Raw genomic sequence first — 25597 nt, 5'->3', positions numbered from 1 at the left:
ACTTTTAATGATCAAAGTTTGCTCTTAAACTAGCAAAATAAGATCAAAGTAAACCTGAAGTGAATAGAAGGCAGAAAAAAATAAAGAGCAGAAAATAATGAAATAGAAAACAAATGAACTACAGAGAAATGAGCTTGTTTTTTCAATGAATAAAAGCTATAATTTGTATAAATCAACTATGAAAATTAATTTCTTAATGGCACAGTAATCATACTGTGATTATTAGATTATACATTAATAACATAGATTAATAAAATAGAAGGCAAAGACCAGAAAAGAACCCACGTATGCATAAGAAATGGATTTTTGCTAAACTATTAAGGTGATGATGAAATTCACTAAAAAACAAAAGTCCTTTGAAACATAGTACTGGAGTAATTAACTATTTGTATGAGAAGATAAAAAAAGAACATTGAGCTTACCACCCTTTATAAGTCAAAACAGATCATAAACATAAATGTAATAACTAAGCCTGTAAAACTACTAGAAGAAAATCTTTGTGACCTTGAATTTAAAAAGGTTTATCACAAACAGGAATAAAAATTAATAAACTATACTCTACCAAAATTAAGTTTTTTTCTCATAAAAACTATATCTAAGATTGAAGTAAAATTTAATATGTGCAAAAGACTGTATCCAAGCTGGAATAAGAAAAACATAGTTCTGCTTCTTCCTGAAACAATCACAAAACAAAATGCCAAAACAAAACAACAAATCAAAAAAAAATTTTAAATAGTTTCCAAGACAGGATATCACCCAAAAAAGAACAGTGACTTCTAAGAGACAAGAAACAAATGAATGGAGGCCTATATTAGAGACAGGAGTACAAAGAAAGTGAATGCATGTGAGGAGTCAGAGATTCCATGTTGACTAGGGCGGCTAGGGTTCACTAGACAGAGTACAGGAGAGGAGAGAGCAGCACGACAGGACTGCAGATATCCACTGAGAACCCTTTTTTATAGTCAGCAAAGTACTATTAAGTGACTGTCTGTAAAGAAAGACCAAGAGGCAAAATAAACATCATCCCAAAGAACTGAAGATCAGAGTCTGGTACTCACAAAGAATGGGAAAGAATGCCTATTCCAACCAGCCAGACAGGAAAAATTCATAACACACAAGGCCTTGGTTAGAATACTCAGCAAGTTCATACTTCAGTTGTGGGAAATACTTAGCAGTAGACTGAGTGTGGCTGCAGAACCACCTAACAAATCATAACAGCAAGATGTAAGAGGACCAAATTGGCTCCAAGAAACTTAACTGCACTCCAGAACAAAGCTTAAGTATATTTACATTATTGCAAAAATATCCAGGCAAATCCAAAATCAAGGTTAGAGATTTTAATTCCTTTCTCTTAATATTTAATAGAACGAGTAGAGAACATCAACAAACATGTAACAGACATGACTGTACAACCAAGTAGCTTAACCCAATGACCATCATAGGATACTCCACACAGGAATAAACAGAATTCACAATGTTTTCAAAATATTTGTTAAAATAGAGCATATTGTGACTCATAAAAAGTCTCAATAAATATAAAAGGACTCAAACCATACAAAGTATGATTCTTGGCACAATGAAAGTAAATTAGAAATGAGTTAGAAAAATATATCTAGGAAATCTTAAAATATTTGTAATCTAAATACCTAATTTTTAAATAACCCCTGGTCAAAGAATAAATCAAAAGAAATTAGAAAGGGCAGTTATATATAAATGGAGGTATATGACGATAGTGAACTAACCTAACTCCCATTGACACACCAAATCTAGTTACATTTAAAACAATTTTCTCTGGAAAGAAATCCTGAAAACTAGCCCAACAGCTCCTCTACAAAAAAAAGAATAAAAGGTCCACAATGAGACAAGTAAAAGAGATGTGGTCTCATCAAAAACCCCACCTCATGTATGGCGACTCACAATCTAGGAGAGAGTCACAAATACAAAGCTTCTCTTTGAGTAGAAAGAGTTTTGTTCTTCACATAGGACACCCCAACCTTTGTTTGGACATACACTAGAGTGATGAGTCCCCAGAGGCCTGCTTTGAAAACAAATGAGGCTTACCTTCAGGACACATAAAGAGCCCTAGAAAACCAATATTCTGCTCTTAAAGTGCTGGTGCACAGACTCATTTGCCCAGGGCCCAATGCGAAAGCACCAGTTTGAAAGCCACCTAGCCCATATATGAGAAGAAGAATCATTTGCTAATCTTAAAGCATCTGCTTGAGGGACAAGGGCCTGTTCGAACTCTCTGGAGACGAAGTGCTCATCAGAGTCATTTTTGTGTCCTCCCTCAACCGTGCTACAGCCATCTTGGCATGCACCATTTTTGTGCTCTCCCTCTACATTGCTAACACTAGCAGCGTACAAATCATAGCACTCTCCTGCTGCCTTGCTAAAGAAGGAACAAGCCAGTCCTGTGCTCTCCTGCTCGCTCACTAAAACCTGCAAGTGCGCCCCAACTCCATGCTCTCCCTCTGCATCACTAAAGCCAGCAGGCTTGTGCACTCCACACAGGTGATGCCCTTGATCACCTGATAGTGGTGGGCAACAGGGCATGCCTTTCTGAGACCCCAGGACTGTAACAATCAGAGAAAGTTCTTGGCAGGCTATCACCCTCCAGGGTGCTGCAAAGGCAGTAAACTAAAATACACACCCAGTCTTTCTGTGAAAGAAAGCCTATTTACTTGTCCTGAAGGTTCGGTCTGAGTGGCAGTCTCAAGATTTACCATATATCTAGAGGCTGTGATGTTCCCCTCTAAGAACTATCACTGCATTTGTCTCTTGCCCTTGCTACAACTTTCCCATCTCCCCAGAAAGGGCGTTATACAATCATCTGGACCCCAATTTGTACAATTGTTGCCCAGAAAACACCTTCAGATCTCTTGGTCTGGAGGCCAGAAGGGTTTATGATTGCGGTCCCACAGGAAAGGAAATATCTATATAAAGTATGTATACACACACATACTTTAAAAGTTTCAGCCTGAGGGATTGACATTCAATCAGCCTGAAACTAGGGGCTGACTGAGATCCCTCTCTTTGAAATGCTGACAAGTCTTGGCACATGCTCAACACTAAGTCCTAACAAGGAATAGTCAGGCTACTTAGACAATTGAAAAGGTTCTATAGACAACCAAAAGCTAGAGCAAGGCTGAATGATAACATTCATCTACATAAGGCCACTCCTTCAACAGTAAGAGACTTATTTGTTTTGCCTAATAAGTAGAAAGAAACAGAGTGTCAAGAAAAATGAGGAAAGAAATAGGTTTCAAATCAAAAAATAAAAACTCAGAGGGGAAAAAAACCATAATGAAATGGAGATAAATAACTTCTTGGCTAAAGAGTTCAAAGTAATGATCATAAAGTTGCTCACCAATCTTGGGAGAAGAATGGATAAATAAAGTGAGAACTTTAGAAAGAGACAGAAAAATAGAAAAATATAAGAAGTGTCAACTAGAAGTTATAGAGCAGAAGACTACAATAACTAAATGGAAAAACACACATGAAGAGCTCAATAACAAAATAGATGAAGCAGGAAAAGGATCAGTGATCTGGAAGAAAGGGCAGTGGAACTCACCCAAAGAAAGCAACAAAAAGAACTCCAAAAGATGAAGATAACCTAAGAAAATTATGAGACAACATCAAGCAAAATACATTCACATGAGAGGGAGACCAAAAGGAAAGAAAAGATGGAAAGTGGCAAAAAATTTATTTGAAGACTTAAAAGCTGAAAACTTCTGTTAACCTGGGGAAAGAAACAAATACCCAGATACAGAAAGGCCACAGAGCCAAACAATTCGATCTCTTAAAAATTTTATTTATTTGTTTGTTTGTTTGTTTTAGGCAAGGCAACCCTTGGTTGACCTCACAGATTGCAAGGACCTTATCAGCTTACAATCTCTTATTTTTTATTTTATTTTTTTATGCCTACAGCACCTGGTCTTCCTAGGTGGTCTCCTATCCATATACTAACCAGGCCTGACCCTGCTTAGCTTCTGAGGTCAGATGGGATCTGGCTTGTTCAGGGTGGCATGGCCATAGTGAGCCAATAAATTTGAACCCAAAGAGATTTACAATAAAATACATTATCATTAAGAAGTAAAAAGTTAACAATAAACAAAGAATCATAAAACCAGCAAGAGAAAAACAATTTGTTAAGTATAAGGAAACCCCTATAAGACTATAAGCAGATTTTTCAGCAAAAACCTTGTAGGACAAAAATGAGTGGAATGATATAGTAAAGTGCTGAAAGGAAAAAAATTTCTAACCATGATTATTCTACCTGGCAAGGTTATCATTCAGAATTGAAGGAGAGAAAAAGAGTTTTCAAGACAAGAAGCTAAAAAAGTTGATCACATTAAACTAGACATACAAGAAATGTTACAGAAACTCCTTTAAGCTGAAAGGAAAGGGCACTAATTACCTAAAGGAAAATATATGAAAGTAAAAATCTCCATGGAAAAGGAAAACATGTTTGTTTTTTTAAAGGTAGTGGACTAATGATTTATAAAGTTAGTATGAAGGTCAAAAGACAAAAGTAGTAAAAATAACTATGACTAAAATAGTTAAGGAATACATAAGATAGAAAGATGTAAAATGTCACATCAAAAAACAAAACACAGGAGGGAGGGATACAAATGTAGAGTTTTAGAATGTGCTCCAACCTAACTTGCAATTGACTTAAGATAGACTGCTAAATATGTAAAATATAATAAGTGAGCCTCATGATAAACACAAAGCAAAAACATATAGTAGATATGCAAAAGATCATGCGAAAAGACTCTAAGTATCTAAAGAAAGCTATGAAAAGACAAGCGAAGAGCTCGAGAAGAAAAAGGCAACAGAAAGGAACTACAAAACAGCCAGAAAACAATTAACAAAATGGCAATAATTACATACTTATCAATAATTACCTCAAATGTAAATGGACTAAATTCTCTAATCAAAAGACATAGAGTGGCTGGATGAATAAAAAAATAAGATACATCTATATGTTACCTACAAGATATTCACTTCAGCTTTAAGGACACATACAGACTGACGGGGAAGAGGTGGAAGAATATGTTTCATGCAAAAGAAAGAAAGGAAGCTGGGACAGTTATATCAGACAAGAGACTTTAAAGCAAAGACTGCAATAAAAGTTAAAAAGGGGCATTACATAATGATAAAAGAGTCAACAAGATGATATAACTTTGTAAATACTTATACACCCAACATAGAAGCACCTCGATATATAAAGCATATATAAACAGACCTATAGGAAGAACAGACATTACAATAATAGCAGGGGACTTTAAATACCTCACTTATATCAATGAATAGGTCATCCAGGCAGAAAATCCATAAGAAAATATCAGCCTTAAACATTAGACCAGATTGACTTAAAACACATTCTTCTAAAGTGCATATGGAACACTCTCTATAATAGATATATTAGCCCCCAAAACAAGTCTCAATAAATTTAAGAAGACTGGAAACATATTAAGCATCTTTTCTGACCACAATGGTATAAAACTGGAAATCAATTATAAGAAGAAACTGGAAAAATCACAAATATGTGAAGACTGAACAACCTGCTACTGAACAACCAATGGGTCAGCGAAGTAATCAGAAGAGATATCAAAAATTATCTTGAGACAAATGAAAATGAAATATCACATAACAAAATCTATGAAATGAAGCAAAAGCAGTTATAAGTCATAGAAATACAGGCCTACCTCAAGAAACAAGAAAAAAACTCAAAGAATCTAACTTTATATCTTATGTAACCAGAATACAAAAAATAAATGAAGCCTAAAGTCATCAGAAATAAAGAAATAATAAAGATCAAAGCAAAAATAAATGAAATAAAGACTAAAAGACAACAGAAAAGATTAGCTGGCTCTTGGAAAAGATAAACAAAATTGACAAACCTTTAGCTAGACTCACTAAGAAAAAAAAACAAGGCTCAAGTAGATAAAATCAGAAGTGAAAGAGAAGTTACAACTGAGATCACATAAATAAAAGGATCATAAAAGACTACTATGAATAATTACATGCCAACAAATTGGACAACCTAGAAGAAATTTATAAGTTCCTAGAAACATAAAATTTTCTAAGATTGGACAATGAAGAAATAGAAAATCTGAACAGACTAATTACTAGTATGGAGATTGAATCAGAACTGAAAAATCTCCCAACAAACAAAATTCCAGGACCAGATGGCTTCACTGGTATAATCTACCAAATAGTCAAAGAAAATTTAATGCCTATCTTCTAAAACTTCTCCAAAAAACTTGAAAAGGAGTGAATGTTTCAAAATTCATTTTGTAGACTAGCATTACCTTGATACCAAAAACAGACAAGAATACCAAAGAAAAAAACATTACGAGCCAATATACCCTCATAAACATAGGTGCAAAAATCTTCAACAAAATATTAACAAACCAAATTCGACATTAAATTAAAAAGGATCATACACCATGACCAAGTGGGATTTATTCCAGGAATGCAAAGATGGTTCAATATCTGCAAATCAATCGACTTTCACAAAATGAAGGATGAAAATCATATGATCATCTCAATAGACTAAGAAAAAGCACTTCACAAAATTCAACATCATTTATGATAAAAACTGTCAACAAAGCAGGTATAGGAGGAACAAACCTCAATATAATACAGGCCATATATGACAAACCCACTGCTAACATCATGCTCAACGGTGAAAAGCTGAAAACTTTTCCTCTCAGATTATGAACAAGACAAGGATGCCCGTTCTCCTCATTTTTATTCAACATAGATTGGAAGTTCTAGTCAGAGCAATTAGGAAAGGAAAACAAATAAAAACATGCAGATCGGAAAGAGAAGTAAAACTGACACTATTTGTGGACATAATTTTATATATAGAAAACCCTAAAGACTATCAAAAAAAAAAAACTCTTAAATAACTTCCGTAAAGATTCAGGATACAAAAACAATATAAAAAATTAGCTGTACTCTTATAAACTAACAATGAACTATCAGAAAGAGAAATAAAGAAAACGATCCCATTTACACTTGCATCTAAAAAATAAATTAAATAAAATACCTAGGAATAAATTTAACCAAGGAAGTGAAAGACCAATACACTGAAAACAGTGAGACGTCAATGGCAAAAAAAAATGAAGAAAACAAAGATAAACGGAAAAACAGTCTACACTCATGGATCAGAAAAATTAATTTTGTTAAAATGTCCATACTTTCCAAAGTAATCTAAAGATTCAGAGCAATCCCTATCAAAATTGGACCTCAAGATAATCACGCTAAGTGAAACAAGCCAGACAGAAAAAGTGGAAAACCACAAGATATCACTTAAATGTGGGATATAAATCTAAAAGCAACAAACAAACAGGACAAACAAACAGAGACTCATGGACACGGACAATAGACTAGTGGTTACCAGAGGCGTAGTGGGGGTGGGGAGGGAAGTAGATGTGGCAAAAGGGGTCAAATATGTGGTGACAGAAAACTTAATTATGGGAGGGGAACACAAAATGCATTTATACACACACACACACACACACACACGCGCACACACACACACACACTCCCATATATATATATAAAATGTGTATATATATATAAAATCCAATACATATATACACACACACACACACACATACTCCCATATATATATAAAATGTGTGTATATATATATATATAATGCAATACATATATATATATATATACACATATATATATGCCTTACTGTTAAATTGTACACCTGAAACTTACTGGACTTCGTTAACCGATGTCACAAAAAAAAAAAAAAAAAAAATCCAATGGTATTTTTTTGCTGAAACTGAATGTACGATCCCTAAAATTTGTATGGGACCACAAAAGTACCCAATGGGCAAACCAATCTTGAGAAAAAAGAACAAAGTTGGAGACCTCGCATTACCTGATTTCAAACTATAATACAAAGGTATAGTCATCAAAAAAGTATGGTATTAGCAGAAAAAGAGACACATGGATCAATGGAACAGAATGAAGAAACCAGACATAAATCCATGCAAATATGATTAATTAATTGATGACAAAGGAGCAAAGAATATATAATGGGGTAAAGGATAGTCTCTTCAGTAAATGATGTTAGGAAAACTAGACTGCCACATACAAAAGAATGGAACTGGACCACTATCACATATTATACACAAAAATTAACTCAAAATGGTAAAGACCTAAATGTAAGACCTGGAACCTTAGGACTCCTAGAAGAAAACACTAAGCAGGTTGCTCCTTGACAGAGGTCTTAGCAATTATTTTATGGCTCTAAGAGCAAAGGTGACAATAGCAAAAAAAAAAAAAAAAAAAGCCACAAGTGGGATTATATCAAACTCAAAAACTTCTGCACAGCAAAGGAAAGGCAACTTACTCAATGGGTAAAAATATTTGCAAATCATATATCTGATAACGGGTTAATATCTCAAATATATAAAGAACTCACACAACTCAATAGCAAAAATATAAACAACCCAATTAAGAAATGGGCAGATGATCTGAATAGACGTTTTTCCAAGGAAGACATACAACGGTCAACAACTACAGGAAAAGATGCTCATAATCACTAATCATCATGCAAGTGTAAATCCAAATGACAATAAGATATTACCTCACACTTGTCAAGATGGTTACCATCAAAATAGACAAGAAATAACAAGTGTTGGCGAGGATGCGGAGAAAAGGAAACCCTCATGCACTGTTGGTGGGGATGTAAACTATGCAGTCACTCTGGAAAATAGTAAGGATGTTTCTGAAAAAATTAAAACTAGAACAGCCATATGATCCTGTATTTTCAATTCTGAAGAAGATAAAAACAATAATTTGAAAAGATACATGCATGCCTATGTTCATTGCAGCATTATTTCTAATAGTCAAGATACAAAAACAACCTAAATATCCACTGTTAGCTGAATGGATAAAAAAGTATGGTGTGGAATGGAATGCTACTCAGCAATAAAAAAGAATAAAATCCTATTTGTGATAACATGAATGAAACTTGAGGATGTTATTCTAAATGAAACAAGGCATATGGAGAAAGACAAATATTGCATTTCACTTATATGTGGAATCTGAAAAAACAAACAAACAAATGAAATGAAATTCAGAGATACTGAGAACAGATTGGTGGTTACCAGATGGAAAGGAAGGAGGACGAAATGGGTAAAGGTGGTCAAGTGGTATATAACAAGTCATGAAATTATATAACAAGTCATGAAAATATAACATACAACAGGGGTGACTATAGTCAATAATATTGCATTGCATATTTGAAAATTAAGAAAATAAATCTTCAAAGTTCTCATTATAAGAAAAATATATATATTTTGTAACTTTGTAAGGTGATGGATGATATATAGACTTATTGTGGTGATAATTTGTCAGTGTATTCAAATATCAAGTCACTATGTTGTACACCTAAAACTAATATAATGTTATATGTCAATTTTACCTCAATAAAAAAAAGGTGCTGACAGATTCGATACCTGGCGATATCCTTCTTCCTCGTTCATAAACAGCCACCTTCTAGCTGTGTCCTCACATGGCAGAGAAAGAGGGGGCTCTGGTCTCTTCTTCTTCTTATAGTAAGGGCACTAATTCCATCCTGGAGGCTCCAGCCTCATGACCTCATCTAAACCTAAATGCCCCACAAATGCTCCACCTTCCATATGCTATCACATTGGGGATTAGGGCTTTAATAAATGGGTTCTGGGGGGACACAGTCAGCCTATACAATACAGGTTTCTAACCAGAAGCTAGACTCCTCAGCTAATTTCTAGTAATCCCAATATTTGGAGCTATCAATTACCTGGTCTACTACTGGTTGTTTCTCCTGGTCCCCTTTATGTTGTTAAGTCTCCACATTAGCCTAATTATCTGTGATTTTGAGCTACATATTTTATTTGCAAAATCATCTCTGGAAATAATTTTAGGTAAAATATCTTCTTCCAGTGCTCAAGAAGGGACCATGAAAATGGAACCTCCTTAATCCAGTTTTAGGGACTGAGATTATTGTAGGTCAATAAGATAGCTCAAAGTTGGGTTGCAAGGCCTTAATTTTTTCTGGTTCATCTTCATCCTTGGCTTCTTCAGGGTCCCACTCCAAATTGTTAGGAAGGGGATTATCAGAGCCCCTCAGTGGGCTCTGGAGCCAATAATTTGTCCCCCTAATCATGTATGTTTGTCAAAAGTTAGCCTCTCTTCAGCCTCTTCCAAACTTTCAAATAATCATAATGCAAAAGCAGTTGCAACTGTTAGATTCAACTCTCCAGATTTCAATTCTAGCTGAGATCTTGGCCTAGTTATTCTTCAACGTTAGCTTAAAAATACCTTCCACCAGATGCTGTTCTACAAATACAAACATACACACACATAGGGGCTGGGCTCACTTTGCTTAATTTCAGTGTGGGCAAATTTCAATTATAATGGTTTAGTTAAGTAACACCAATACCCCAACAATGTGGTTCAACTTTCAGTTACTACAACCTTATTAACTGTAGTAACTGCATGAAGTACAAAGTTTGCTGCTGCCTGTTGAATCAGCAGTCACTATATAAATAATGTGGAAAATGATCAGAAACTGTTCTTTCAGAGCCTGTTTGTGGCTGCTCGGTGGGTATCTATTATACAGATCACACTCAGACCGTAAAGTGTATAGTTGTGTTGCCTTTGTCTACCCCCAAAACTAGAAGATCAAAAGAGGGAATTGCCCAAGTAAGATGAAAGTGAAGCACAGAAACAAAAAGCAGGGATGCTGGAAGTGAACTTAGATGTGATTAGGAAATAGCTGAGCCTGCATATGACGACACTGCCACCATGTGAGAGCCTGCAGATATGCGACCAGAGGAACTGAGCGCAGGAGAACATACCAACATGGAGGAGGACAGGCTGAAAATGTCCCTAGAAGTTATGGTAGTAAAAACTTTCCTATTAAAGGAACGCTGAAAGACATTCATGACTTTGAAATCACAAAGTGCAAAATGTTGGAAACTGTTCTTAACTTAGAAAGAAATACGACCATCCATCAAGGCACAGAAAAGATACAATGCAAAGAAAGCAAGCACTGCTGAAACTGCTCAACAGTATTTCTTAAAAAGAAATTAGACATTAATTCTCAACGTTTTCAATTATACTATATTAAATATTAGTTTTGCTATAGTTAAATTTCCCTACACATTTTTAATTGAAAGTTTTTAATGTTTTGACAAAATATTTTGAATGTTATGATCCAGCAATTCTTCTGAGAAATACCCAAAAGAAATGAAAAAACTAACTTGACAAGATATCTGCACCCCTGCATTCACAGCATTATTTATAATAGTGAAGAGATGGAAACAATTAAGTGTCAATGACAGATGAATGACAGATGAAGAAGTTGTGGCACATTTATTTCTATAACGGAGTATTATTCAGCCATGAAAAATGAGGAAATCTTGCCATTTGTGACAAAATGGATGGACCTTGAGGGCATTATGCTAAATGAAATAAGTCAGATAAAGACAAATACTATACAATCTCACTTACATGTGGAATATTAAAAGAAAAAAAAAACATAGAAAAGGAGATCAAATTTGTAGCTACCAAAGGCTGCAGATAGGGGGAAAGAGAATTGAAAAAGGTGGTCAAAAGGTACAAATTTTAGTTACAAGATAACGAGTAATGTACAGCATGACGACTATAATTCGCACGGCTGTATGATATATATAAAAGTTGTTTGAGTAAATCCTAAGAGTTTCCATCAAAAAGAAAAAAGTTTTTCTCTTTTTTGTTTTCTCTTTCACTGTATCTACATGAAATGATGGATGCTAACTAAACTTTTTACAGTAATCATTTGACAATATATATGTCAAACCATTATACCTTATACCTTAAACTTATACAGTGATTTATGTCTATTATATCTCAGTAAAACTGGAAAAAATTAGTGAAATTAGAAATTATTTGAATAAAAATAAAAACACAACATATTAGAACCCGTGGATGTTGGTTAAAGAAGATACATAGCATTACATGTCTTACACCTTAAAAACTTTTTTTTTAAAAAAAAAAAAAAGCAAATTAAATTCAATATAAGCAATAATAGAGTTCAACGAGGAAAGAAATGAAAGAGAAAACAGATAAACCATACAGAGAATCAATCAATGAACCTAAAAGCTGGTTCTTTGAGAAAACCAATAAAATTGTCAAACCTCTAGCTAGACTGACTGATGAGAAAAAAAGAAAGAAGACACAATTTATCAATATTAGGAATAAAAGCAGTAACATTAGTATAGATATGAAAAGGATAAAAAGAGATTATGAACAGCTTTATGCCTATACCATTAAAACGTTAGATGAAGTTAATAAATTCTTTGAAAGATAAAAACTAACAAAGCTCATTCAAGAAGAAATAGATAACCTGAGTAACAATATTTCTCTAATTCATTTATTAATTTCTCTACTAAAAATTTTTAATTTTTAGTTAAAACCTTTCCACAAAGAAAATTTCAGGCCCAAATGGCTTCATTCCTGACTTTTATCCAAACATTTAAGAAAATCATACCAATTCTATACCAATTAGAGCAGTTTTAGGTTCACAGCAAAATTTAGTGGCAGGAACAGATATTTCCCATATATCTCCTGCCTTCACACATACATAGCCTACTATCAACATCTCCTACCAGAGTTCCCCATTACATTTACAAGGCTAGTATAATCTTCAGACAAAAACTGGGGAAGGAGAGAACAAGCAAGCAAAATTACAGGCAAATCTCATTGAGGGACAATGACTTAAAAATGCCAATAAATAAACAAATCAATCAAAACTAGTAATATATACAAAAAGATAATAATACATCATGAATAAGTTGATTCAACACAGGAATGCAAGAACAGATTACTAGTAAAAAAAAATCAGTTAATATTATTCATCATATTCCTAGATTAAAAGAGAAAAACTATAAAATAAATTTAATTGCTGTAGAAAAAAACTTTAATAAAAATCAAATATGCAAATAATTATTTCTAAAAAATTTTATTCAACGAGGAATATAAGGAAACCTTGTTAAATAAGAAATGTTAACTATCAAAAACCAAGACTACAATTATACTCAATGGAAAAATATTATCAGAATTCCCATTCAAATCCCAAATAGGATACAAATATTTGTAAAAAAATATAATAAATAAAAGGTAGATAGGCATGAATTCAAAAAAATATCTGCAAGACCTTTATAAAAGGAAAAAATTGTTTTATATTGAGACATTTTTAAAATCCTAAATAAATGAAGAGGTATACTATGTCCATGGATAGTAAAACATAATATCTTATAGATATGAATTCCTACCAAGCAGATCTATAGATTCAGTGCAATTCCAAAATACCAACGAGGGTTTTTGTGGGAATTGATAAGGTGACTCTAGCTTTTATGTGTAAAAAAAGGTGCAAGTACCAAACATAAAAGAAAAAAATTTGACATATAGGACTTCAAATTATAAAACTACTATTTATCTAAAATCATTGTTAAGAAATAAATAGACAAGCTATAAACTAGGAAAAAATATTCACAACACATTTCTGAAAAAGAAACTAGTCTATAGCCATGCCACCCTGAACAAGCCTGATCCTGTCTGATCTCAGAAGCTAAGCAGGGTCGGGCCTGGTTAGTACTTGTATGAGAGAGCACCTAGGAAGACTAGGTGCTGTAGGAGTAAAAAATAAAAAATTAGGGGTTGTAAGCTGATGAGGTCTTGCAATCTGTGAGGTCAACCAAGGGTTGCCTTGCCTAAAAAATGATTGATAGATAGAGAGATAGATAGATAGATGGAATTAAAATATGTAAATGAACTCAGAACACTTAAGAAATTCCAACAACTCAATAATAAAAAGATATTTGTTTTGAAAAACAGATAAAGCCTGAACAAATACTTTACAAGGGAAAATATACAAATGGCCGACAGGGACATAAAAAAGTATTCGACATCAGTCCTCAGAAAAAATACTAGTGACAATTCACAAGATACTACTTTAAAACCATTATATCAGTTCGAATTCTAAGGCCTGATAATATCAAATCTTGGCAAGGACATGAAAAACTTCTTGCTGGAGCATATGTTTATTAAAGTGTACACTAAAACACTATGCAAAACCATTTAGTAGTTAAACACACACCTGTCATACAATCCATCTATTCCACTACTAGGTATTTACTCAAAAGAAATGAAGATATATGCTCCTTCAAAAACATGTACACAAATGTTCATAGGTGTTCTCAAAAGCCAAAAACTCACTGTTAGGTATCTACCCAAGAGAGATAAAAATATATGCTCCACAAAGACTTGTACAACAAAGTCTATGGCAACTTTATTCATAATGGCTCCAAAGTGAAAACAAACCAAATAACTTAAATAGAATGAACTGTGGTACAGTCCATGCAATGGAATACTTACTAGTCAGCAATAAGAGGAACAAACTACTAATACATGCAACAACATAGACAAATCTCAGAAACATACTGAGCAAAAGAAGCCAGTTACAAGAGTACGTACTATATGATTCCATTTATATGAAGTTCTATAACTAATCTATCATAAATGAAATTAGAACAGTGGTTGTCTCTAGAGGCTGGGGGCGGGGCTGACTGCCAAGCAGTACAAGAAAATGTGTGAAAGGGATGGGGTATGGGTTACACAAGTGAATGAACTTGTTAAAACTTATACAATTCTACACATGAGATCTGTGTATTTTACTGTATGTAAATTATACAGAAAAACTTACCTTATATTTTAAAAATCACATCATAACAATAGTCTGAATCTTAAACTCTATATTTTCAAAAACAACTGAAATGGAGAAAGGTATATATCACTAAATTCTTTTGACCTATTTCACAAATTTCACAGTATTAAATTACCTTTGTATTCCAAGAATAAGCCACACTCAATTCCTAGTTTATTTTCACAACTTACTTCTAGACTCTCTGATAAAGTTCTACTTATACTTTTTCACATCAATTTTTAATAAACTAAAAACATTACTTAAAAAAAAAAAACATTTCATGCACACTGTACATTAAAGCAAGGGTTATCTGGATAAGTGGCTGATTCCAGACTCTGGGACACAGTATGTTCAATCTGAGATTGGGGCAGAATGAAAAGAATCATTTTAAACTAACAGGATCATGTAAGAAGGACACAGGAGCCAATGTGAAGAGGTTCCTACTGATCAAACTTGATACAATTTGAACAACAAAATAATAACAACTCTGATCGAAACATGTTGAATAAAAATTCCATGAACCATAGTGCTACTCAAAAAGGAAAAAGCAAAAGTCAAAAGAAAAATAACTGACTACTCCTGGAGGAGGCCAATACACTAACACTTCATTAAAAAAACTGCTTCTATTATAGATGTTTCATAAAAAGTATCCAGTACCTAGAGACATCTGATATGTACATCAAAATACAGGCCACCCATGCATAGAAAGTTAGCTGGACTTAACAGTTAACTAGGACATTTGAGGAAGAATGATTAAAGATGTGCACAAGAAATTCTCAAACTTGATTCTATTTAGCACTATTATTATTTCTGTTCCAAGAACATATCCAAAGTCCAGAATATTCAAGGAAGAAAAGGAGAAGAGTTTGAAGAGAAGTAGAGAGAGAAAGATGAAGAGAAAAGGCAAGGCAACTGTCAGCCTCCATCTGCAAGCTACATCCTTTTGACTAATATCAATTACCTTTTTCTTTACCATCAAAACATATATCATCAAAAGCCGAAAGTGGTTCTAAGTAATGTTTTTATATTTAAACATAATATCTTCAGTTAGAGAACTAAAATGACACTGGATCTTCATTTATTCAAAATTTATATAATCATTGCTATCACAGGTGGAAGCTAGACTTCATTTCACCAGATTAAACTGTCTTCATTCTTCAAACCCCAAATTAGCAAACAAGCCACAATATAATATATGCCATAGCATAGGTCTTCTGTGAATAGCTGGGATCTTCAACTGCTTCAGCTGCAATACAAACCATTGAGCCTTAGCCAATGCAAGCCAATTTGAATAATCAATATGACAACCTTATTTTTCTAATGCAAACAGGATTGCTACAGTAAGGTGTCTCACTGCCACATCACAGTCATGGCCTCTTTTAACCCCTAATTAGATTGAGGCGATTATCCCTGCTCTTCCTTACAAGTGTACAGCTTGGATAAGGGATGACAAAAGCTATCTGCTACTTATTCAGCCTTTGCAGACAGCAGGTTATCCAGGGAGATAGAGAATAAAATCAACAAACAATTGTTATTCATATCATCATCTAAAGTGTTAAGATAGTCACAGTTTCCATACATGCAGACTGAATATAGCCTAGAGCATGAGGTAACTGCAGACTGCTTAAGACCATCAGGGTTACACAGATGGAAATTCATGGTGATGTTGGGGAATTATGTCTAAATCAAACTTATTTGCATAAAAAGAAATGATCGGGGATTTGTCTTTTGTATATAATATATCAAGATTTCATTATATTTCTCTTCATGAATTCTTTGAAGCTAAATTTTAATATTGATTTTCTAAACACATAGCATTTATCCTGAAAAGAATGCCAAAATTAATAGTTTGCAGAAACCTGAATGCTTTAAGATTCAATTAAAATACCCTCAAATATAAAATATAAAATAGGAAAATTTTCTACACTAGTTCTTGTATTAAATCTAGATAATTAATTCTGTGGATTCCAAATGTTTTTCTTAACACTCATAACAATTTCCGAAATCCTGGTTATCACTTCAGATCCACAAGTGACAAGATAACTGTGGTTACTAGAAAATAATCAAAGGTAGTTACAAAGACACCAAAACTGCCAGCTTCGCAGTAAGTTGAACTAAGCTGACTAGAGGACAATATAGAAGGCTGGGCCCCTGGTAAGAAAAAACTTTGGTAGGAATATCTGCATCTACTCGAAAGATGATAAAGTCTCTAGAAGTAGTTAGACAAGGAAAAGTTGAAAAAAGACTTTATATCTTTTCCTTTTCACTTATAAGGTCAGTAGGTGTTTCTTTTTGTCTTAATAACTTTGCGGGAAGAAAAATAATGAGAAGACCACAATCTTTCCTATTGAATTTGTTCTATTTTATATTATTCATTTGGTCAATCTACTCAGTCAACATGGTTGCCTTCAAAGCAGCCAACCAGGAGTATACGATGTTTCTAAAACAGTGGTCTCAGCTCAAAACTTCATGCAATGCCATTCTAAGAATGACCAAAACATTTTAAATATCTCCATTGGTAGCAAAATTTGTCATTAAGTCACGAGTTACTTCACCCAAATTCTCATGTAGAGCATTGTGATTACTTGGTTATCAGTGGATCATTCAACCAAGCTGTATCACAATAGTTTAATTTCGTGACTGCCAACCTGTCTGAGCAGTATAAGACTATCTAAAATGTGTGCCCTGTTCCCCTGACATAGGCTGAAACATGACTTCATTCTTAAAGGCGAACACTCAGGCCTTGACAAGCAAGTCATAATTCACTTCTAAATGTATCTCCATGGCACCATGCTTAGACACAGAAACCAAGGCTTCTATGTATTTTTTTTTTCCCCAGAAGGTTTCCAGTCAACAATTTCATTTTAAACACCTGATTTTAAGCAAAATTCTTTTCTTATAGTAGCCCATATAATATTTATTTTTGTAAAATGGGACTGATAAGAAAAAAGAAATCAATTGTCAAAAGATATGGGAATACTTAGCTAGAGTTAATGAAATTCATTAAGCTCAGTTTACCTAAATTGAATTTTAAGATTTGAATCAACTATGATTTTATTTCTCTAATCATTTCTGTTCTTTTTATATATATATTTAAATGTATTACATGATACTTTCCAAAAGTGAACATAAGCCATACATGTATACTAAAGATTTTTGACTAAAAATTTTTAAGAATTTAGTAAAATATATGCTGATAAATTGCATAAAACCAGAGTAAACAAAAACATATAGACAGTTGTTTTCAATTACCTGTCCTTTTATCTAGAGTTAAGCCATCAGTGCTAAAATTCAAAAACATTAAAAGAAAAAGAAAGTAACAACATAGAACATTTTAGCTAATGGGTAAAGAACAAGCTCATTCCTACCATCTTAATCAGTCTTTATTTGCACTATTTTACTATTTCTATGTTTTCTTTGTTCTTTCATTCACAACTTTATATGTCCTTGAAAAGTTACTAGCAAACGTTTATTAAAAGTACAATAAAGTACCAGACCTTTGAATAATTTGAGAAATGTGAAGTGAAAAATTAAATTATAGCATATAAAACTATTGATTTTCAAATTCTCTTCTTCAGCCCAACTTTATATAAAACTCCAATACTGTAAGCATGTCTCAATATCCCCACTCAGAAGAAATAATGCATTATTGGTTTCTTGCTTTGATTAAAAGCAATGTAGCATATTTTAATTTAAAAAACATAATAGTTAAGGTCAGTAAATAAAAGGTCAATGCATCTTATCCAATTCTGGATTCTGAACTAAGAGTGGCAATGATAACTACAGGTTAGTCACACATGTGACTAGAGAGCCAGAAAATGGTATCTTTGAAAACAAGTAATTTACTCAAGATGTGGGCCTTAGTAATTTGGAAGCCATTTTTATACAAAGACTAACAGATATTCTTCATCTCTATTACCAAAGAAGAAACAGGATAACAGATTTAGGTCAACTATAAGAAGGCATATCTTGAATGTGTTAAGTAATCAAATAGGTTCCTAAAGGAAGCTGGAATTCTCTGTGTCAAGGACTTCAAAAGGATACCTTCTAATCTTTCAGAAATGGTTTTTCTGAAGGCAAGGGACAGATTGCTAGTCCTTCTCACCTTAAAATAAAACTTTTCTTGAAACCATGTATTTATGCCATACTATGTTTTTGTATTTGTTTCATTCATAATTTAATATTTTACAAAGAGTATTCCAGATTTAACTTGGCAAAGGGCTAGAAACATTGGGGGTAATATATAAATAGGGCTCAATACTGCATGATAAAGGGAAAAAGTGTTAAAACTCTTAAAGGAACTTAATTAAAATTTTGTATTAGATAACTCTTTAGATAAGTTATAAAATATAACATCATCCAACAAGGCAGTCTGTATATAAACTATAAATAATTTCAAACAAATGAAACAGAAATAAGCCCCCTAAAACTGATGTAAGTAGAATGGCACAAATATTTTAATTTATTCACTTAATTTCTTCTCCAATATTAAACAAACAAACCCATTTTGTTTTGTTCCCCAAATGAAGGGCAGGTAATATATACATAGAAATATAGCAATTAACTTACTCAGGCAAGAACATGAACCTTAGAAATCATACCAATATAAAAGTTCTCTTTATTTATGCTGCCAAATCAAATTTTGATTGGATCCAAACCAAATGACCAAAGTTAACATCGCCAATAATGGAACGAACCAATACTTTTGATTCCTGGTATGCTATGCAGAGAAGGACACAATATCACTTTTGTGGCATTCCTGGACAAAAATGTACAACCTGAATCTAATCATTAGGAAACATAAGACAAACCCAAATTGAGGGATATTCTATAAAATGATTGGCCTATATAACTTTAAAAATGTCAAGACAAAGAAAAGCTGAGAAACTGTTCCACATTAAAGGAGACCTGACATGACATCTAACTACATACATGACCCTGGACAGGATCCTAGATGGAGGGGAGGCGTGGCTGATATGTAAATAAAAAGGTATGTGACATAGCTGGGATGATGGATCACTGATTAAATAATAATACTATATCAATGTTGAATTTATTGGTTTTGATTACTGTACAATGGCTATTTTTAAAGTTCTTAAGATTTATACACCAAAAATATTTAGATTTAAAGGAGTTGATCCCTGCCACTCTCAAATATTTCCAAAAAAAAAAAAAAAGTGTGTGTGTGTGTGTGTCTGTTAGGAAAGAGACAGAGAGGGAGAGAATTTGATAAAACAAATGGGACAAAATGAAAACAACTGGTAAATCTGGATGAGTACATGAGATTTCTTTTTACCCTTCTCACAACTTTGTAAAATTAAAATTGTATTAAATAAAGAGCTTCAAAAAAATCTTGATTGGGCATATTAATTTCTATACTTTACTTTTAGTTCCAACCAGAACTTAGATTTCAAATATGACAGCACAGAAAAAAACCTCACATTTAATAGGCAAGGAAAAGCTACCCTTAAAAAAGTATACATATATCACATATAGTCCTAAAACACTATTTAATATATTTAGAATTCTGAAACTTATAAAGCTATATTAGATAGCAAAAAATAACTTTAAAATCACAGTAGTTTTTGGTATTTTCAGTATTAAACTGCTTTCATACGATAATTTGACAAATCGTACTCACCTTATGTTTTCAGGCATCCAATTTTTAAGGTGATGCCAACTCCATCATTTTTCGGTAATTTTATCAATAATGATAACAGAACTGGGATACTATCATGGAAAAATCAAAACATATACTCTAAAAAGAATATAAATAGCTAAAGCCATCCAGTTCCCAGGTATACAGTTTTTAATGGTTTACTATATCACATAAATAAAATTTAAAAGTGAAAAACTTTTAGATATTACAGTGGTTTGTGGCCCTCCAAAACTCAACTCAGCTCAACAAATCATACTCCTTAGTATTTAATTTTCTTAATTTCTTTCATTTAAATTAAATGAAAATCAACTAAATTAAATTTAATTTACTATTACTCCTTAGGAGGGGCAATAAAATTTTTTAAAAACTTAAGAACATTGGTATTGAGAAATATTTCTCAAACTTAAGTTCTCGCTATGCAAAATTCTAAATGGCTCTTATTTGCTAATATACGCATTTCAACCCACTATTTTGGTTCCAGTATATACAAACTACACACTTGCAGAGGAAAGTAAACTCGAGACTGTGAACTGTACACTCTTGGCATTGGTAAATAAGAAGATACTGAGCCAAGCACTTTACTACCAAGTTAGCATAAGCTAAAGCCTAGGTAACACCAGGCAAAAGGCACATGGACTGAGAAAAGCCTAATCAGCAATCTTGAAAATCAAGTTACTGCTTATCTCTTGTGAACCAATGGATTTAAAAAACTATTAGAACTTCAAGGAAGAGAATGAGAAGGTTCTAGTATAAAATGAAAGTGGCAATTAATGGTTATGTTAATTACTAAGCTATTGCCTCAGCCATAGCCAGAACTTTGCAAATGACATTTTTCATTTGCCAGCTACCTCTCTATTAGGCTTTGCTTGTAAGGGATTTTAGAGGGAGACTGAATAGTTTGAGAAAGTAAGAAGGGCTACGCTGTTTTACTTACTACTCCGGTTAGGGCTGCCCCAGCAACAACTCTTTACTCTAGAGGCACAAACTCTTTAGCAGAGTTGGTTCCAATTTCTAGGTGTTTTTTTCCTCCATTCTCCTAGAACCAGACCCATTACATTTCCTCAGAAACATTAGCAGTAGCCAAGCAGCACTCGTTTTTCAAAGGTCTAGGCCTTAGCTCTGTGGAGCCCCTCCCACAAGCCCCTGTAGTACCAACACTAGCCAAGCAACACCTTATAGTCAGTCAGGCCTCTGCATCTCAGCTCTGCCCTTCTCTGAGATACTAAATTCTGATAATCCCAATCTTCTCTTTATTCCTTCCCCTAGGAGTGGTCCCTCATTCTTGCTATTACTACCTCTGTTACCTCACTTTTATATCACTTTCCCATCGTTTTTTAACCAATTACCCATGTGAAATTCTTTCTACTAAGATAACTAATGTGGTTTCACCTTCTGTAGTGGTCCCCTGATTGATACCAACTAGTGTGGTTTCATAGTCCTGAGTCCCTGATAGATACAATGATTTCAAGTAGTGCTAATTTTAAATGTCATTAACATTCTCTTTAGGTGTCATTTTTAGTATTTAATTTTAGTTTATGTAAAAAATAGTTTTAAAGGTTGTCATAGGTTTATTCACAATCTGGTCTCCTTTAAAGTGTTTTTATCCCTGCCCCTCCCCCTGCCCCATTAAGTATGATTTTTTTTTCCTCTCACAATTCTTTTCATTAAATCTGCAAGAAAGTCCCCTCAAAATCACTAAGTTGTTTGTGATACCTCCACCTTAATCTGTCCTTTACCTCCTAATTGAGTTTGAGCTAAAAGGGATGCAAATTTTCCTTTTTAACAAGAAAAGCAAACACTTTAGTTCTGGACAGCAATAACTGGAACAGCCCATGACAGGTTGGGGAGTGAACTTCAATGAGTTATCAAGAGGCAGCAAGTTTAACAGGACATATAGCCATTAATTGAAACTTAAAATCCATGAAAAAATGCTTCATATTTATTAACATGTACTTATCAAATATATACCAGGGTTAGTCGCCGTGGGAGATAAAAATCTCTAAGTATAAAACATGTACCTGCCTTCAGTAAGATAACAGTTATTTATACAACTATGTAATTATTAACATATGAAAATCTTACCTTAGAAGCTATCTTGGAAAAATACGTCACTTAACCTCTGGTAGCCTCAGTTTACTCATCCGTAAAGAAAACATGCTGAACTGGGTCTCTTCTGCTATATATCCACCACAGCAATCTTTAAATTTTTTTTGTACTGAGGCATAGGGAGCTTAGCATCATTATCAAGAGACACAAAAGACTGGTTTTATAAGGGAGGAAAAGGTAGGAAAAAAAAGTATCAAGACTGGTAGTTTAAAAACATAATTTGAAAGAAATTCAAATATATCATGTTAGGGAATTCTTTATCTTCTTCTAAGTCAAGAAAAGGAAGAAATATGTTATAGACAAATTATCTGGTTAAAAAAATTAAAAAATTTACTTCTATTATTGCAGTTTGAAGACATTTACTAAATCAAAAATACTTAAATTTTCTTCAAGATTATAAAAAATTGTCTCTTTTTTTTTCAGTTTTAAAAACTAAGTTAATTTTCATACTCTTTTTCTCAACTAAACTGTCTCATCACCTGTCATACGGTGGACCATATGTTTTCATGGCCTGTTTATAGAAATAATCACATTTAAAGTACTAGTTAAAGGTTCACGAGATTGGCCAGATCATCTATCATTTCGTAGTTACCACTTACTTAGCAAATGGTACCCTTTGATGCAAGGGATATTTGGTGAAAACAATTTCAAAATTTTATAATCAGAGTCACTTCAGTGTGAACCGGATGGGGCAGGGGGAAGACTCCAACTCTGATTATTTGCTTTATATCTCACCTGCACTGCTCCAGCAGCCTTGATGATTTCCCTCTAAACTTTAAAATTCACCATGCTTAAACAGCAAGAAATAAGAAAGGTTTTAATTTTAGAATATGGATTTAGCCATCTACTCCTTCAAAAAAATTTGTGATTTAAAAACTGAAAACATGAACAGGTCTTAGTGGTCAAGAGCTACCTTTACTATACAAATCAATTTTCAGAAGTCTGTAATTAAATTAATCTCATTAATTTAATTCATTGTATATTGTTATAAATACATAGAGGAAAGTGCAGTAGCACAAAATCATGCAAATAAATGGTTAATTCTGAGGAATAAGATGAGGGGAAGTGCAGAGCAGAGCAGAGTTTTCACTTAATATATTCTAAATTAAAAATTTTTTTTACAAAGCATATGCCTATTTTTCATTACAAATTGTATTTTAAAATGAAAGTTATATATATATCCTCCCCCCTAAAGAAACCTGAGCTTACTGAATATTTAACCCTAAGACTTGAAAACTCATATCTGAAAAGATATTTTCACACTGATGTTCATAGCAGCATTATTCACAGTAGCCAGGACATGGAAGCAATCAAAGTGTCCTACAATATAGATTACTAGATAAAGAAGCTGCAGTACATATACACAATAGAATATTACTCAGCCATAAGAAGAGATGAAATACTGCCATTTGTGACAACATGGATAGACCTCGAGATAATCATACTAAGCGAAATAAGCCAGAAGAAAAAGTTGAAAATCACATGATATCACTTATATGTGGAATATAAACCTAAAAGCAACAAATGAACAGGACAAACAAAGAGACTCATGGTCATGGACAATAGACTAGTGGTTACCAGAGGGTAGGGGGGAGGGCGAAGGTAGACGGGGTAAAGGGGTCCAAAAACATGGTGATGGAAAGAAATCTAACTATGGGAGATGAACACACAATGTAAATATATATATGCCTTACTGTTAAAGTGTACAGCTGAAACTTACCGGATTTCATTAACCTATGTCGCTATAAAAAATAACAATAAATAAAATTATAGAAAAAAGAAATCTGAGCTTTAAATTCAAGTAACATATATTTAATCATTTAATTCATTTATGCATAAATCTTACTTCAGCATCTTTTCTGTGTAAGGTGCTATTTGTAAACTCTGAGAATACAGCGATGAACAAGGACCTTGCCCTATTAAAGCTGATATTCTGGTGGAAGCACTAAGATGCTGATGACACGCCATGATAAGCACTGTGAAGTATACAAACTGGGTACAGAGCAATCGGATGAGGAGACGGTTAGTTTACAGTGGGTATTCAGGAAAGATCTCTTTAAAAAGATTACACTTGAAGTAAGGACCAAAATAATGAGAATGAGAAGTCATATAAAAAGATCCTGGAGAAGCATTCCAGACAGAGGCAACAACAATTTCAAAGATCTAGAGGATGCAAAGAACAGTATGGCTAGAGCATAATGAGTTGTAGGAGGTAAAGGGGACCGCGTGAGCTTATGGAACTTTGATTCCAAGGTAAAAAATTCAATAAGAAGTCACTGAAGGGCTTTAAGGAGAAGGGTGGCATAAAGTGACTTACATTTTTAAGAGATTCCTCTGATTGCTGTGTGGATAACAGTTTGGGAGAGGGACAAGAATAAAAGCAAAAAGACCAATTATGAAGCTAAGCTATAACTCAGGTGGAAAATGATGGCTTGGTCTGTATCAACGGAGATATCACTCCATTCAGACATAGGTGGATATAAAGAAGAAATAATTACCGCTATGTTTTGAATTTAATAAATATTTCAAAAATATTCAGAAATTGTTTTTTCTCTTGTTTTATAAGGGCCTACATAATAGCTCCAATTTTGCCTCTTAGGTTGCAAAGCCTAAAATATTGACAAGCTGGCCCTTCACAGAAAAAGTTCATTGAACCCCGACCTAGAAGAAAGAATGTAGAAACTGAAAAATGGTGGACCCAGGTACCTACTAGCCTTGAGTTGCTTCAACATTTGGAGAAGTAGGAGGCAGCAAAAGGATGGCCATTGACACAGAATTGTAGCAGATCAAGAAAGAAAGGTATTTCAAGAAAGAGGAGGAGGAAGGGGACACAGGTGAAGAAGATTAAAGGTAAAGTGATCAACTGTGCTGAAAACTGTTGAGGAAAACTATAAGATGCTGAAAGAGAAGTATCTACCGGATTTGACAAAACAGAAGTTACTTGACAAGAACAGATGCCTAGACAAGAGCAGTTTCAGCATAGTGGTAAGAGCAGGAACTCAAATGTGTTGAAGAGTGAACGGGAGATGAAGAAGTGAAAAAAAATAAATCAAATTCTGCTG

General features: G+C 33.5%; 1 protein-coding gene and 2 pseudogenes across 2 annotated transcripts in view; 1 reads left to right on the top strand and 2 right to left on the bottom strand.

The window, feature by feature from the left end:
• Nucleotides 1-25597, bottom strand: part of RSRC1 (arginine and serine rich coiled-coil 1) — a 349184-nt gene that overhangs the window by 220018 nt on the left and 103569 nt on the right. The window lies entirely within an intron of this gene.
• LOC118601848 lies at nucleotides 3922-4040 on the bottom strand (annotated as a pseudogene).
• LOC118602600 lies at nucleotides 13586-13704 on the top strand (annotated as a pseudogene).

This window comes from Rousettus aegyptiacus, unplaced genomic scaffold (genome assembly GCF_014176215.1).
Source record: "Rousettus aegyptiacus isolate mRouAeg1 unplaced genomic scaffold, mRouAeg1.p scaffold_m13_p_4, whole genome shotgun sequence".
NCBI lineage: Eukaryota > Metazoa > Chordata > Mammalia > Chiroptera > Pteropodidae > Rousettus > Rousettus aegyptiacus.
Note: the sequence above shows the minus strand (reverse complement) of the source record. Positions and strands in the feature narration are given on the sequence as shown.